The 16,988-nt window shown below is 36.5% G+C and overlaps 1 protein-coding gene across 2 annotated transcripts in view; it reads right to left on the reverse strand.

Annotated features, from left to right (window-relative positions):
- Positions 1-7,889, reverse strand: part of LOC117668610 (uncharacterized) — an 80,426-nt gene extending 72,537 nt beyond the window's left edge. The window contains exon 1 of one of the 2 annotated variants that reach the window (XM_087881748.1): positions 7,736-7,889. The gene's annotated coding sequence lies outside the window, so the exon portion shown is untranslated. The remainder of the gene's footprint in view (positions 1-7,735) is intronic. The other variant, XM_087881749.1, reaches the window with a different exon arrangement.
- Positions 7,890-16,988: the final 9,099 nt, after the last annotated feature.

Consider the following 16,988-nt stretch of genomic DNA (forward strand, 5'->3'; position numbering starts at 1 on the left):
TGTTACTATAATTTGTTCCAGATGCCTGTGTTAACAGATATTAAATTTATTACTTGGGAATTAAAATATAAAAATGGTCAGACCCGTTTTTTAAATGGTCTGATTGCATTTGCTTCTGCTTTGTTAGAAAATATTTATTTATTAATGAAACAAATTTACATAGCTGCCCAATTCACACACAGTGACCCCGGCAGCATTCAATTCATAGTTTAAAATTCCTAGTTTTTTTAAATTTACCCCCCCCCCCACTTCAATTTTTATTAAGTGGGTGTATGATCAGCATTGAATTTTTTCCTACATTTCAATATGCATGTTTAATTAGCATCTGAGTAGTTTTCCATCTACATAATCATTTTGAAAGACAGTTTGATATAAGGCATCAGGCTAGAAACTGATAGATTGTGAGTTTTAGTCTTGCCTTGGGCATGAAGCCAGCTGGGTAACCCTGGGCCATTCACTTTCTCTCAGCCCTTGGAAAGAAGCAATGGCAAGCCACTTCTGAGAAACCTTGCCAAGAAAACTGCAGGGACTTGTCCAGGCAGTCTCAGAGAATCGGGCATAATTGAATGGAAGGGAAAAAAAGCTTTTCATCAGAGAATGAATATGCATTCCTTCATTTAACATTTATTTCTCCTGCATATAATAGTAAAATTATATTTAAAAGTACATTCAGATACATTTATTAGGAAGTTAAGTTCCACTGAGCTGAATGAGACTTGAATACAAAACTGAGCAGAATCCTAATGATATTCTTATCATTTAGTCCTTTTTATAGAATAGTTCCTTTTATTTACAGGTGCTATAAAGTTTTGATTTACACTGCTTTTATGTACTTAAAAACTATGACATATTGGATCTTATCTTAAAATTCCATAGAAGTATAAAATTATTATAAAAAGACAACTTCCAAAAATTTTCTAAAAAGACAAGATTATACTATTTTTTTCTCAAGGAGCTCAAAATGCTAGTTCTACAGGTTTTCCCCACAAGAATAATCCCTAGTGAGCTACTGTGGACTTCAATAGATATTCGTGGTTAGGAGTAATAGCTTAATCACTATACCACATAGTATTATTTTTCTATTTCTAAAAATCTTTCTAACATATTGTTCTTTCCCTTACATTCACACTGACCTGTTGGTGGTTGTGATTTCATATATACCAACAATGCAACTATTACTTGATCTTTTAGATAATTTCCAACAAGAATGTATAAAAGATCTATTGACTCAGACTTGTAAGAAAGAGAATTTTTTTAAAAATGCATATACTTCATTGCACTGCCCATAGTACCTGCATCTTCCAGTTCAAAGTACATAATCCAAAGTACACAATCCAGTGAACTAGAGTTTGATGTAGTTGGGTTGGATAGCAAATGTAGGAGAAGTGACAGATGCTGGGGGTGTAGAGTCAAAGGAGGAATCAGCCTAGAATTTCTTTGTTGCCACAAGCGGACTACATCCAACCCCTTTTGAATTCTGTTAACTCTTATTTCGCTCCAAAATAATGCTAATTATTAGTTGACTAGATTCCTGTGCACAGGGATACACAATAAATTAATTTAATTGGAACTTAACATGTGGCACTAGCCTTTCGCATCTGACAGAAAACCAGTGGGATATCCCTCAGACCCTGAAATTAAAAAAAAAAACAACTATGGTAGACAGAGAAATTGAAAAATATCTCAGGAGCAAGAAAAAGCAAAACTATTTGCTAATTCATGAAATGTTCATGAAATCACCAAGAATCAAAATAATATATTAAAGGACATGGCCACAATTTAATTCCCAGTGCTTTGACAGTATACTGTCAAAGTATACTATAGCAGAATTTGCTATAGGAACAGCAAATTCTCCCAAATAAATTGTAAGAGGAGCTGTGAAACAAGATTCAGTTCTGCCTTAGAAGAGTAAAGGAAAATTGCCAAGACCAGCTTTCCCCAAACTGGTTATGTTGGTCTCTGACCACAATAAAGATTTGATTTGATTTGACTCCCCGAACTGGATAAGATGCAAATTGTGGGTTTCAAATCCCAAAATTTCCAGTCTACATGGCCATTTCTAAAAACACCAAAAGTTCAAATCCACAAATCTGGAGGCTGCCTAGGTTGAGGCAGTCTACTGAAAAAAGAGAAATACCTTTCTAATTAAAACCAGGATCCTTTAATTTATACATTATAGATAAGCAAATTTGTCTTCTTTAGAAACTTTGGACCAATTCCTATCAATTCCAGTCAGCCCATCCAAGAGCAAAACATCTGGAAAGACACTTAATTGCCTACTGTTAGAATAAATGTCTGCCAGCATATTTTTAGATATATGCCTACAATATTTAAAAGAACATCTAATAACATAGTGTCAATGTGATCAAGATAGGTGCACTCAACAGGAAGATTTGGTTGTCATTAAGTAGATGTAGGATAGGAAACTCCAGACAAATTTGCACTTGTAATTTTCGTGTCCTGGAGTGGATTTTTTTTTTAATCCTGAATCCTCAACAACTGGAAAACTACCAAACCATTTCTGTACTCTTCCCATGAGAACTATATGGATGTGACCACAAAATTATCATGACTTGAGCTTCAGAATTTCACCTTGTAATTTTCCTACAGATTAGATTACATCCTTCAATTAAAGGAATTCATTTGCTGCATTTTAATTGTTAGGCTGATTAATTTGGATTAATTTTTTATAATCAATCTTTGGTCAAAAAATCGTATTTGAGTAACAAAGGTGCTTTTTGAAGAGGCAACTGAACTTTCTTGTTTTTCTTTAAAGACGTTTCACTTCTCATCGAAGAAGCTTCTTCACCTCTGACCAGATAGTGGGGAACGGAAGGGTTTATATTCCTTGCAGACAGCTGGTCATTTGCATTTTAAGACCTCCTGGAGGTTTATCTGTGTCATCAGGGTCACCTGAGTAGTGCAAATGGGTGTGGAGTCTGAGAATCTCCATAGATATTTGAGTAACAGTTGATTTTAGTAACAATTACATGTGAAACTCTTTGCTTCCATCTAATGGTTGATCAGATATTTACAACTCCAATCTGGTAGCTTTATAACAATTTTTTAAAAATAATTCTGCTTTGGGAATATAGTTTTCTTACATGCACCATATATGCTAACTCAGCATATTATCCTAGTACATAGAATAGAATCATGGTACCATGAAATTGGAAAGGGCCATAAAGACCAGTGAGTCCAAGCTGCTGCTCTTTGCAGGAATCCAAATTAAAACACCCCCGAACAGCTGGTTGTCTAACTCCTCTATAACACACTGAGCAATAGGAAGCACACCATCTTTCTTGAGTAATTGCTTCCACATCAAACTATATTTACTATTAGGGAAAACATATACTATTCTTATTTCCATTTGTGAGATGTCCTTGCCAGCAAACCACTGTAGTAAACCTACTGACCCTTAAAAGCCCTACACCAGACGGTGCATAATTACAACAGGACAATTTAGACAGCATACAAATGTGTGTTTACATAAGCTTATATTTAAATAGAAGCTTTAGCTTTTTACGCAATACAGGATATGATATACAATATTGCATACAATGTGTATGGATGCATCCAAAAGAGAATCTCAGATCAGCAGTTTGCCTGAAGAATGGATCACAATTTATGTACATAAAAATCAGATAAGAGCTTGAAATTTCCCATGCTAATATTCTCCTCATCTACTGTCTAGAGGGAGAGGGGTGTCGCAACAATGCAGCAAACACACAGATACCAGAAGGATGGCTGGTTTTAGATTTGCAGCATGAACACCTGCAAATCTGCATTTCCATTCTGAGGAATACATAAATTTATGTAAAGGAAGAGATTCCCTGAAGTTCCTACTAACTTCATAGGCAATCCACATTGTTCTTGTGACAAGAATATGGAAAACATTTGCCACTGTGTTCTTCTGGTTATTTTTGCAATTTCAGTGAGCATGGCCCAAATGTTCTTTGTGAAGGTTTTCAAGTTAGACATGGAGAAAATCAGTAGCCACCAAGGATGCCTTCTTGACTATCATCTCTCATGTGTCAGTAAAAATAGAAGTTTCCTTATATTAAGCCATATTGTCAGTATTTTTAATAAAATATCATGTATTCCAACTAGCCATATTCCATACAAAGCCTTCTTATAACCCGATTCCATTAACCAGGGTTGTCCAAGACATTTTGCTGCTCAAGTTAACATAGTCCAATTGTAATGAGCCAGTTGTTAGGACCCAGAGCCAGTCTCAGGTAATAGTTTTGCTGGCATAGAAACTAGGAGACTGTGAGTTCTATTTTTATCTTTGACATGAGTGACTTTAGCCATCCAGTCTCTCTCAACCCAATGTAGAATAGAATAGAATTCTTTAGAATTCTTTATTGACCAAGTGTGATTGGACACACAAGGAATTTGTCTTCAGTGCATAAGTTCTCATTGTACATAAAAGCTATAAGTGATCTACTTCATAGAGTTATTATTGTGGGGAAAACAGCAGGAGGAAGGGGTGTTATGTATGTTCACTTCCTTAAGTTCCTTGCAAAGTAATAAAAGCAGGATAAAAAATATCTAAATAAACATCAATTTTCCACCTGTAGAAACTAATTTGATAAGTATTTATATTTACTTAGTGATGGGACAATATTTTTAATCTGTTGTGAGGAATTTGCTGGAACTCCATTCCTTCAAAGCACTCTTAATGACAAAGATGCTCAGAGTTATAATTCAACAACATCTGAGAGTCACAGCTTCCCAACCTATGAAGATGTAAGGCAGGTTGCCCTGAAATATCTAGTTGTTTGTGCTATACCCAGCATCTGCCAAATGTATTTATTTTTAATTCATTTAAATACCAAGAATCATAACTTGGGATCTTTTGTAACAGACTTTGAGATTGTTTTAGATTTAATTTCCCCAGAGGTGGTGGCAAAGACTATATCCAGAACATCTGGAGAACACTTGATTGGGAAAAGCTATTCTATATGTGCCTTGTTGCTGAATTATGGTCCTCTCCCAGGAATGACACTGAGTACTGTGGTAGCAAAAAATGTAATTAAAATGCTGAAATAAGTTTCCTACAGACCTATGGTGCCATGAATTACATGTCTAATTCATGACCTAGAACTTATATCTAATTTCCCATCTAGAAATATTAATAGAGGAAAACAATGCAGAATATTATCATCACTATAAATCTTGTACATTATTTTAATATGTCAAATCAGCCCCCTTTTATTCCAACCATACAAGGGAATCTCATTTAAGCCCATCCTATATGTTATATGCAACAGTTTAGATGGCAAAGGTAAGAGTAAGTAAACCTCACAAGACCAATTATGATATGATATTTGAATAGAGGTGTTTACATCCAGACTTTATCCTTATGGAAATGTGACAGTCACAATTTCTTTTATCATTCCAAAAAAACCCAAACCCCATAGGAATATTAAATTAAAAATTAGGTTTCTACAATGCTATTATATTAAGCTGTACTTCTGACTTTGGTTGGTCATTATGAAATCACCTTGGAATTTTATTTATATTTGATATCTTTCCATAATTTAATGAAATAATTCTATTTCTAGATTCTAGCCCTCATATGGGTGACCTTGCCAATACATACTTGTCATTAAATCCACATGTAGAAAATTAATTGTTAAAATAATGGGTGGAGTATAAATGTAATGAAGTGTAATTTATTTATTACAACCATATTCTGCCACAGTCACAAAAAGACTTATGGCAGATATTGGGAATGGAGACAATATTTTGAAAAGTAAGACATCCTGAATCAAAGATGAATTCATTCAGTTTGTTTTCTTGCCTATATAAACTCCAGCCATTAGAGTACAAAATCAGCTATCCCACATGAAAAATACCATCCATAAATGCAAATTGCCCCCCCCCACTCCCCACTTTATTCATACTTAGTATTCAGATAGTCTATATTGTAATGCTGAGCTACAACAGTTTTAGTGACTGATTGTGAAGCACTATATATTTTCTTTCAATCTTTATAAGGCGCGGGTGAGCAAAATTAAAAGGATAGATTGTTGATTCTAATGTGAATAGATGAAAAGAGCAAACACAGGCTTGTAAATTGTCTCAAAGGAAAAGCCTATCTATTGTCCATACATAGTCATTTCAGCTCTCGGTTTTGATCTACACTACAGTATATAATCTATGCATTCATCAGCCTAGGAGTGGTACCAGAAAGTATGACTAGGAAGAAGACAATAACTGTAGAAAAAAAACATAGTGAGTCTCTAGACTACAGAAACAGTCTGTTGAGCATCAAACACAGTCAGAAAAGGAGTTAATCCATTTTGGAACTCCTGCCTTGCCTCTGCATTGTGACAGTACAGTATGAAAGAGATGCAGTCTGAGCTAGTTGCTTGGCAGGTTAGTAGTAAACAGGAGGAAAGAAAATCAACATGATCCAATAAATTATTATTATTATCATCATTATGAAATGCTCTCTATTTGCTATTTCAACAGGAAAGGAGCTGAAAAGCATCCAAAAGAGAGAAGGCACTGCCTGCCCACTAACCTTTTGCAGCTCTCTCCAATTCACTCTATGCAGCCATTTGCTTTTGTAGCAAAGCCTCTGCTATAGCCTTGCAGGCTTAGGTCAATATAAGCAGGTTTGGCTGAAAATCCCTTCTTCCCAGCTTTCCTAGCAAAGTATTTTTTTTGCAACTTGCAGAAATCCTTCTTTTTTACATCTTAAAACACCTGCTACCTTGGAATGAGAATTTTTTTTGGGGGGGGGGAAATGTATTCACATATATGGTGCTTTGTGATAGTTACTCAAAAAAAAATAATAATTCAAAGGGAGAGGGTGTTTTTATTTGTACAGGAGAAAGAAACATTTTTAGAAGGAATAGTAAAGTCACTCCTAAACTGAGCCTGGTTTGATCTATGCAAGGTGACGTTGCTCTTGCTCAGATCATTCATAAAATCTTAGCATCGTGAAACAGAATCATCCTGCTAAAATAACCGAAGTTGGAAATGCATCGGGCGATTTACAGATGACAATTGGAAGGTGTGAGCTTCGGTTGTCAGATGGTCTTTTATTTTAAATGCTTGTGTGAGTCTCTTTCCAGAACACAGCAGTCCCCTACACCACAGAACGCCAAAAACCTAATCCCCCCACCAATAGGGAAGGGGTTTTGAACGAGTTTTTTACAGTACGTATAATAATAATAATAATAAACCATATCCCCGCATTTAAGAGTCAATTATGCAATACACTACACAAAATCCAAGCCCAAGGGAGAAGTTTCTCCCCGTTCTTTCTCCGTCCTGCAGCGCTACGCCTATACCAGATCAGCTTCCTCGTTCTCCCTTTTTTTCAGGTGAAACTCAGACCCAACTTTATGCCATCTCTAGCAGTCCACATGCACACGCGAAACACGCGACACGCGGATAAGGTGGAGTGGGGGGGGGAAACAACCACCCCTAATTGCCGGGATGCGCTTTATCGATTGCGTGCAATGCACACAATGGAGAAAAAGGAAGCTCCACGTTCGGTATAGACAACCGTCGCGGCGAGTAAGGGGAGAGGACGGAAGACCCACATGCCACGCCACGAAGCTGGAAATTCAACCCACAAACTATGCCCTCCTCTATTCTAACATATCAGCCTCCGCCCCTTTCTCGCCTTGATTTTTCCTCTTAAAAACGGCTTCGGTTGGTCTTCTTTCCTGCCAGCCTCGCGTTTGTTACCTGGAGCGTTTGGCTGGGTTACCTTTGTTGTGCACGGCTCCAGCTCCGGCTCCGACTTTAGCCCGCTGCAGCACCTTGCGTTGCACGGTGCATAAATCAACCCTCCTCCTCCGCCTCCTCCCCACTCGCGAACTGGCGGAAAGCCTCTGCTTTAGTCCGTCACCACAGCAACCCCCGGCGAGAGGCGCACGAGAGCGGCAGGGGGCGAACTGATTGGATAGCGGGAGCCTTACATGTAAAAGCGTCGAGGAGGCGGAGCCTGCCAAACCGGTGCCTTCCAAGCAGAGCGGCATGGGCGAGGCAGACGTGAGGGATGCGCTTGCTGAGCTCCGCGCGGAGCGAGGGCGAGGCTGAGAAATAAGGGGATTCCGTAGAGTAGGTCGCATAAAATGCAAAGGCGGCCTGGGTGGTTGTCCATTGTGAGGGAGAAATATCTGTAGGTTGTTTATTAGACATGGTGAGGTCTGAGCTAGAGAAAAGATATCTGAGAAAGGAACCTCGGGCCAAACAGCTCAGTGAAATTCAAGGTGTCATGTAAAAAAAAAATGCATGACATATTGAGGATAATTATGAAAGGAATTAAAAATAAGAGTGCCAATACTGGGATAGGAATAGGGATTAGATTTATTCTCCAGTGTAAAATTATTGTATTTGGACTCTCAAAGTAGACTGGAAATTGGATGAAAGAAATCAAGGGATAAAAATGAGGGACTGGTGCAACTTTCTCTGAGGAAACAAAGTTGGAGCTTTTTTTAAAAAAAATAAATAAATTAAAAAGTAGGAAGACATTAACACTTCAGATTGGGCTATATTCCTTGCTCAGGAGTTCTAATTTTCTCGATTAAATGATCCTCTTCATAGTCTTGGGAAATTCCCTTTTTAATTATGTGAGGAAACAAGTATTGCCTTAATTTAATCAGTGGAGAAGATGCATAAATAATAAGGTGCTTAGTTGTTTCAAAATATTTCTAGCTAAATTAGAAACTCAAGGTAAAGCATTTGAGTAAGTAATAAATATACTCAGTAAATATACTTAGTAATAAATATACTGATACAAAAACTGTATCATAAGAACACAAGGGCCCCACATGTCGCCTCTAAACACTTTTTTTTTTTTTTTACTATCAGAGCCCAGGTTCCAGTTTAATAATAATTACTAAAATGCAGCAACACAAGTTTCTGCCATTTTTAAGTGGGAAGCACATTCTGATATAGAATAGACTCAAAAATCTTTAAATAGTTTGCAAAACAACAATAAACTCAGGTGTGCTCTCCCGATGGGGGTGGGAAAGAAAGTTCTAGTTTTTCCTTCATATGTGACATTGTCCCTCTTACTTCACATCATTGTGTTGTCTTCTGGACTCCAAAAAGTCCAGCCCTACTAAACATGAAGCACCAAGATGACCTGTAGCAAAAAGCACTCATAGCCACAACAGTGGGATGAATATCCATGTTTAATGCTTAACTAGATGATTGATATGCTGTTGGATCATCCTTTCAAATATATTTCCTTACCTAATCAGAGAATACAAGTCCCAGACCTGCCACTATGTTCCTGCTATCAGCCATGGTCACATGATCCCTATTAACTTTCTTCCTGCAAGCTTCCCAGGCTTCCTCATTGACTTATAGGAAGGGAACATTGTAAATGAGGACCATATGACTGTGGCAGCATGGTGGCAGTGTTAAACAGCACCACAGTGTTCATTGAAATAGCAAGAACTTTCAAAAATTTTACTTCCACAGGAGTAATGAATCCCAGCCTTCTGTAAGTTAATCCGATGAACCTTGGTTGAAAAAGTTTTATCCTTTGATTCATGTTTTGAAATGGCACGAACGTTCCAAAAGTTCACTCCCAGAAGAGTAATGGGTCCTGTATCTCTGTAAATTAGGCTATTTGGAGTGGTTAAAAAAGTTTTGCCCTGTGAAGTACCATTTCATCCAGTAAAGATAACAGATATGAGAGTGGTATATAGATTTAGAAGGACCCAAGGAATCAGAGTTGACTGAAGACCATCAGTAAAGATCTAAACTTATCAGTTTACAGGCATTTCTCTGCACTTCAATCACAGGACATACCAGTCATCATTATTTCAATCTTGTCTGGTTGAAATGTCAGATGGTTAACCTTTATCAGCCAAATTCAATCCAATGTCTAGAAGTGAGAAAATACTGAAAATACCAGCCCAGTTGAAAAATGAGAGTCAGAGCTGTATGTCATCAGTTAATTAATGACTCTGGCTGTTTGTCTTCTCACCTAGTGGCATCCTATGTGCATTATACTGGTCGAAAGACAAAATGGCAATTTGCAAAATATCCATCCTGCCACCTAGAATTTTCACACTTGAAAATGAGCAGAACTGTTCAAGATCAGATATAGATTCTCACATCTTTGCAGTTATTTCAGCAGTCCTGCATGATCAGCCATACCAAAAAAGGTGCAAAATGATCTCATACAAAACATGGCTTCTTTATCACTACCATTTCCTCTCCCTCACTTAAGAACTACCTAGTTGGAAGTTATTATTTAAGATAACGAAGAAGACTTGAGGGTCTTACTCAAGCAGATCTGAAAGTCCAGTTAGAAACTTGATATGTAATTAGTTGATTAAACCATTGCGCAGAGAGTTTAGCATTAAAAAACTATTATAAGGTCCTGCAAGTATTTTGTCTGAGAAACAAAGATCTTCAATATGCTTACACACCACTATATGCTCACTGGTTCAGGTTTTCCAAGCAAAACTCCATGTACTATGCTGGAGGCTACACTTAAAATTCTCCAAGTGTTAAGACTGGAAAGTCAAGGTGATTTGGGGCATTGTCATCTGAAGTAAATGAATTTTTCTGTCCCCCCCACCCTCCCTGCAAGGTCATTCTATACTCATTAAATTTGGGGTCATCGGGTTATATCTGAAATTCTATCTTTGTCCTCTTGAATGAGAATTATACTGAAAAACAAATGATGTTATATTCCAAGCTAACATTGGCCAGTCTCAAACACTCCTCTGCTACTACTAAGACAATATTTTTATTTAGATGTGTGTCCCATCCTACTGTCAGCACAATATATATGATGCATAAATCTTGAAAATAGAAAACTAGGGGAAAAAAACACAGAATACAGTATACAGTATGTTAAAATGGAAGCAATATACAAAATAATACAAAATCAATGTTCACAATCCCTAACTTATTTCCATATCATTTCATATTTATAAAGACTGCTGCCCCAAATACCTTCTGTTGTTCTGTGTGTCACTCTAACCCCTTTGGTATATCTTGCTAGAATTGATTGCCTATTCATGCTAAAATGGTAGTAACCACTCATTTCACAGCCACTTAAATCCTAAAAGTATCAGCTAGCCCTTAATGTTTTTTTTTGAAGACATTCATGTAGGATCCAGATTCCCAAGGAATCTTCAATTAGATGTGATCATTAGGGTGATTAAATCAACTGAAATCACTTTTTTTTACCACAGCATTCTTTATTATTTTTCATTTCAGTGCCTCATCTTTTTCTGCAATCATAATCTGATTTCAGTCAAAGGATCTTCATTTGGATTTATCATGAGCCATCTACCCTTTAGTTCTTGTCATAAAATAATAAACTTATTTCATTAAAAAAAATTGAATTGTATGAATAAAGTAGTTTCTTTCCATTTCATGTGAAGAGATCAAATATACCTATTCCTGTTCGTTTCCTAAGGAAAACATTTATTCTAAGCTTTATTCTTATTCATACAGTAGCCAAAGAAGGTTGTGAAACATGTCAGTTTGATGAACCTATTGAGATACCTTAATATCATTGCTTTCAGTGCCTAATTCTTCTTAGTCCTTTAGCCTCCTGAATAGGAGTCTAAACAATTTAATTTATTTAAATTATGGAACTGCATTGCAGGAACCAGTGATACAAAGGATCTTTTTCCTTCTTATACTTTATGATGTTAATTTCCAGATGTGTTTTATGACTCTTTTGTTGCTTGAACCACTGTGTGCAGAGGGCTCATTTGTATCCTTTGGGAGGGCTCACCACTTCGATTGCAACAAAAATAACTCAGCAGTGCTTCCAGTGTGAGGGTGTGCATGGATGACAAATTGTATCAGTTGATAAAACAGAGAATACTTGCTGTTTCAGTAAAATGCCCCTACAAGCAATTTGGATAAAGCAAGTCTATCTTTTTTTGTTCCAAAAAATATTGTAGCACATCTTCTAGTATCCAATAGAAAAGATGAAGATGGTCTTGATCTTTGATCTTAGGAAAACTTGGCCTTGCTTTAGTTTAGTGCTTTACTGAGATTCTTGTGTGATTGGCTTAGTAGCTCAGACTGAAAATAAAGCATTTGCATTGGTGGAGCACTTGAAGTAAAAATAACACTACATAGGATTTCAGCAGGCTGAATTGCATACTCTTTGCCTATGAATTCCTAAAAAAGCACTTATCAAAACGAAAGCTGGGAAGGGGCAGTATTTTGAATGTATCTCTTCTAACCTCTGTCTCCTACATGATAATAATTGCAGAGTCTGATGATTGAGCAAAGTAATTGCCAAAGTAACGAAAGCATATCTTCCCAGTTTATATTCCAGAGAGTGGGAACTGAGAAGTGAGGGCTATGGGATATGGAGAGGTTGAGGAGGTTCAGAATCTTCAGTGAGTAGGTGTGGCAGTGTAACCAAATGGACATGCAATACGTATGGCATATTAAAAGAAAGTGAGGACTGGATTGCAGTCATGCTTGTCATCTTGATTTAAAAATAAACAAACAAACACCCCAAGGATGTCCAAGTTCCCTTTTGGCAGGTTATTTGTTCCAGACTTGCCTATAGTCTGCCTATATGATATTTCCTGTGGTCTTGCATTCAAATATTAACCAGGTTTAGCCTTGATGAGCTTTGATGTGCTAAGCTGAACCAGGTTTGAAGGATTCCCAAGAGAACATGTATTTATTATTACATTATAATACATTAGTATTTATTTATTAGAATGTGCATTATCTTGTATTTAGAGTCTACATGTCAATTTTTAAGACAATGCTATTTCCTATTGATGGAAAATTCAATGCTGTTCAGGCTGCCATGTTTGTTCACTTTTTACCTAAGCTCCAGCATGTCTTACAAAATGTACCATACAAGGTATATAATGCACACAATATGTATCATGATGAAAATACCAATATAGCCGTAGTTGCTCAGATAGCCATAAGTGAGGCTTCATAGAATTTATGGAGGAGTATTAGGCTTCTATCACCTGAATGTCTCTGTGTGTCTTCATCATTTCATTAATAGCAGCTCCAGATCAGAGTTGCTACAGTACTGTGGCATCTGCTGAGGAAATATTACAGTGCCTAAACAAACCGTGGAAGAGCTTAATGCTTGACCCTGTAGGGCAAGCTTTTTTATTTGTCCCCGGAGGCAGAATTCTATGCATGTGATCAGAATTAAATTGAAATTCTCTTGAGAAGAAAAATAGTCTGAGAATATGAAGCCATAGGATAAAATTCTGGTTGGATCTAATAAAGGGGAGGCTAGGTGAATGTGATTCAGAACACAAGAGATTTGAATGTAGTAGCTTCTTACACATTTTAGTCTGCATAACCTTCCCAGGGTCCAATACTAGAAGCTATCTGAGGTAAGGTGCATCCCTGTTCTTCCATGCCTTTTTAAATTCATATCTTGTATTTTAAATTCTATACTTCCTTTATTACTTGCATTTTAAACATTAGAAACATCAATTTCTGCCTAATGTTCCAAGAAAAATTAATGAACCCAAGAACCTCACTGAATTAAAGACAAATGCATTGCTAAAGATTATTGCAATTTCTTTCTGATGTCATGATTATACAGTTATGGCCCATTAAAAATCCAAGGCATTGTTTTTCTTTTCTTTTAGCCATTGCATCTCCTGAATTATGGCTTTTTTTGTCCCTGAAGTATCAGCAAGAAATGGAATACTAGGTATTTTGAGGGTGCACTCAATGTTTCCTTTAGGTTTTATCATACTCAGAATTCTAAGTAACTGACTTGTTAGTATTTGAAGATTTTTCTTATACCAAGTTTCCTATAGACCATATTTATTGAGCACTTTATTCAAAGGAGAAGAAGAAGAAATTGTTTGGCCAGAATCTGAAGCTGCTAATGATTCAATAAATGCACAACACTGATTTATTTCCTTCTCCTATAACTGCTCTTCCTGCGTTATCAAATTATGCTCTGTAGGATTTGCATTCTGCAATAAATTGCAGCGAAAAGACTTTGTATCACCTTATTTAAATGTTCAATAGGATTAAACAGTGAAATGCAAATACAAATCAGTTAATTTCATGATATTGCACCAATACATTTTTAAAAATAACAACAAATGGAGAAAAATTGGATGCAAACTGGTGTAGAATAAAGAGCAAGGAGTTTGGTCTTGAAAGGAAAAGGATTTTGGCTGAAACACGACTGCCACAGGGATTAATGGGTTGATAGTGAAGCAGTTACTCAGTAACCTTGTGATAGGATGATGGGTAATATAGAAGCACCTTAACCATTATTTTGCCAAATTACAGGTAAACTTGGATTTCATCATGTGTACCTAGCTTGGAGATTATTTATAACATCATAATTCAAAATGTAAGGGAAATCTAATTTTTCAATAGCCCATCTTTATACTAAGGACCATTACTTCAATTTGCATTGGGTTTGGCTGGAACAAACTTAATGCAGTTATGGTTGTATGGATCATATGGTTGCTGAGAACAGAAAATTATTAATTACATAATGTGGTTCTTCACAGATTAAATGGCCTTTCTAGCACTGGAGAATAGCAAATCAAGTTTACGTTGATGAAAAATAGGTGTTATAAGGAGACCTCTACTGACATTATGGGATCTTTAATTAAGCACTGAAAGGGGGATTAAAAATGGAATTTCCATTATCCAATTGTACATTGTCAAAAGGAAGTTCATAATTTACTTCGGTGGTAATAATTTATAGAGGCCAATAGCATGACCATAGCTGGATTTTTGATAAGATTTTTGCCTTTATTTAACACAGCAACATTTGACACAGAGGCTATTTCTTTTGAAGAAAATGGCGTAAGTAGGACACCTTAGAAAAGTTCTTGATACAGGAATGCTATGAGGACAATATTGAATATTAGAATACATAGCACTGAACCTCAGTATAGTATATAAAACAAAGGAGATTATGGGTGGAGTATCAAAAGGAAAAAAGCAGCCTGGTTTATAGCACTGCACTACTTTATAGCACCAGAGAGTGAAGAGTCAATCTGCCATAAACCTTCTTCCAGTTAACTCTCAAAAAGTTTTTACATGTCCTAAAATATAAGCAGCAAATAAAGTAAGTTGATGTGTTATTATAATTAGTTTCAGTGATTTACTGTTTCTGGAATACAAAATTGTGTGCTTTATTATTTATACATTATACTGATTTATGTAACCTTGACCCTGGCGGCAAACATTGGACTAAAATCAACAGAAAACAAATAGGTGATGTATATTACCTATTTGTAAGCTTCATATAATTAAAATTAAGGGTGGTTACTATCCTGGTTTTCTGCAGATAAAATCTATTCTCTCTCTCTTGATGAGTATTTGTATTTAGCATGAGACTGCAATCTTTTGGTTTTGGCCTGTTCGAGCATCTTTTATGGTGGAACTGAAGGCCAGAATCTATGTCTATACAGTAATTCAAAGTCTCATGATTGTCAGAATCCTACCAAATTCCAATCAAGAAATTAAATATTGAATTCAACCTATTAAATTAATCCAGTCTTTACACTAAAAATGTAGTTTTACAAGTGCTGTGTCAGTTTTTCTCTTGCAAACAGCATTAAAACTAAGACCTTGACTGTGCGCTGGTCTTTGACAAGTGATGAGTGTGCAGTATAGTAGAGATCATGGCTCCACTTTCTTCAGGCTACTGTTGGATATTCATCCTCTATCCTCCCTCGTGAGTGGAGTAGCATCTATAACTGAATTTAGGGAACTCTTGATTAGAAAGGGTTTTTTTTGGTGCATAGCTTTTAAGTTCAGTTTAGTTTACTTGGGCTTTCGTGGTCCCTGTTGATATGTCCCACTTTTACAAATTTGAAGGTTTTGGATGTTTTTGCCCTCTGCTGGTGGCAGTGGATCAGATAGTGCTTTGGTAGGATATTCTAGTGGTAGGTGTGGTGTAGCCTCTGTGTTAATCCTGTTTAGATTTCCTCCCACCTTACAAATATCTTAGGATGGTTGTATTGTCCTGTTTTCACATCATCAAGAGGTTTGCCAGCTTCTGAACCATCTAATATCTTAAGTCCCATTAGAATGACTTCATCATAAATCTGGTCAGATAGATCGGTCATGAATTGTTTAAATGTTAATGACTTAATGACCTTGACTATATTGGCTCCCATATACTTGCATCAGGTATTTTATATTCTTATAACTTTGTGAGCAAATGGGCAATTCCACTACAATGTCCAGAACTTTGTTTTATACTTTCTGATGCCAGTCCTATCTATGATTTCACCACAGTCTTGAAAAGTGCAGTTTCTTACAGCAGCCAAACCATAGGACAGTCAGCTTGGAACATAGTCTCAAAAATGTGTATACTAAGTTTTCCCTGACTTTTTAGGCATGAATCTTCAAAATACTCTAGAAGTGGCCTGCATCCCTACTTTCCCTGTATTCTCAAAACTTTTCTATTGACACTTCTGGGAGTATTGGACTGGTTGCAGAGGATACTTTACACTTCAGTTTGTTTCTAACTAACTGGCATGGTTAATTCTTCCCCAGTTTAACTTTTAATTTTTCTTATAGCTCCATTATTTTAATTTTCTCCTCTTTCTTCTATTCTATCCTCTTAAATTCCATCTCAGCTTGTACTTCTCATGTCCTGAGCTCAAGCAGATAGATGGATCCCATTGAGTGCTTGAGATGACTTCTGTAGTCTTTGGCACAAGTCTTGGAATCTAACAATCTGCAAAATATCTTCTAATAGCTGCTCAAGAGAAGTGTATCCCCATTTTTCAGTAGCATGCAAGGGTTTTTCTGCCCCTTAACACTAACCTAAACATCCTGTCAAATTTGAAAGTTTCCGTGTCACCACCTATTTTCTAGGCAGTGTCTCTTTTGATGTCCTCCCCCTAAACTCAGTCTTATGAGAATGGTAAATAAGAGACAACATGGAAAAAATGTTTAATTTCTACAATACATCTTGTAATACAAGTTGAGTGTGACTATTGGCTCCAATCTTTCCCACTGCTTTTGGGCGATAAATCACAACAAAG

Source organism: Pantherophis guttatus, chromosome 1 (assembly GCF_059756535.1).
Source record: "Pantherophis guttatus breed Tessera chromosome 1, ASM5975653v1, whole genome shotgun sequence".
Taxonomy (NCBI): Eukaryota; Metazoa; Chordata; class Lepidosauria; order Squamata; family Colubridae; genus Pantherophis; species Pantherophis guttatus.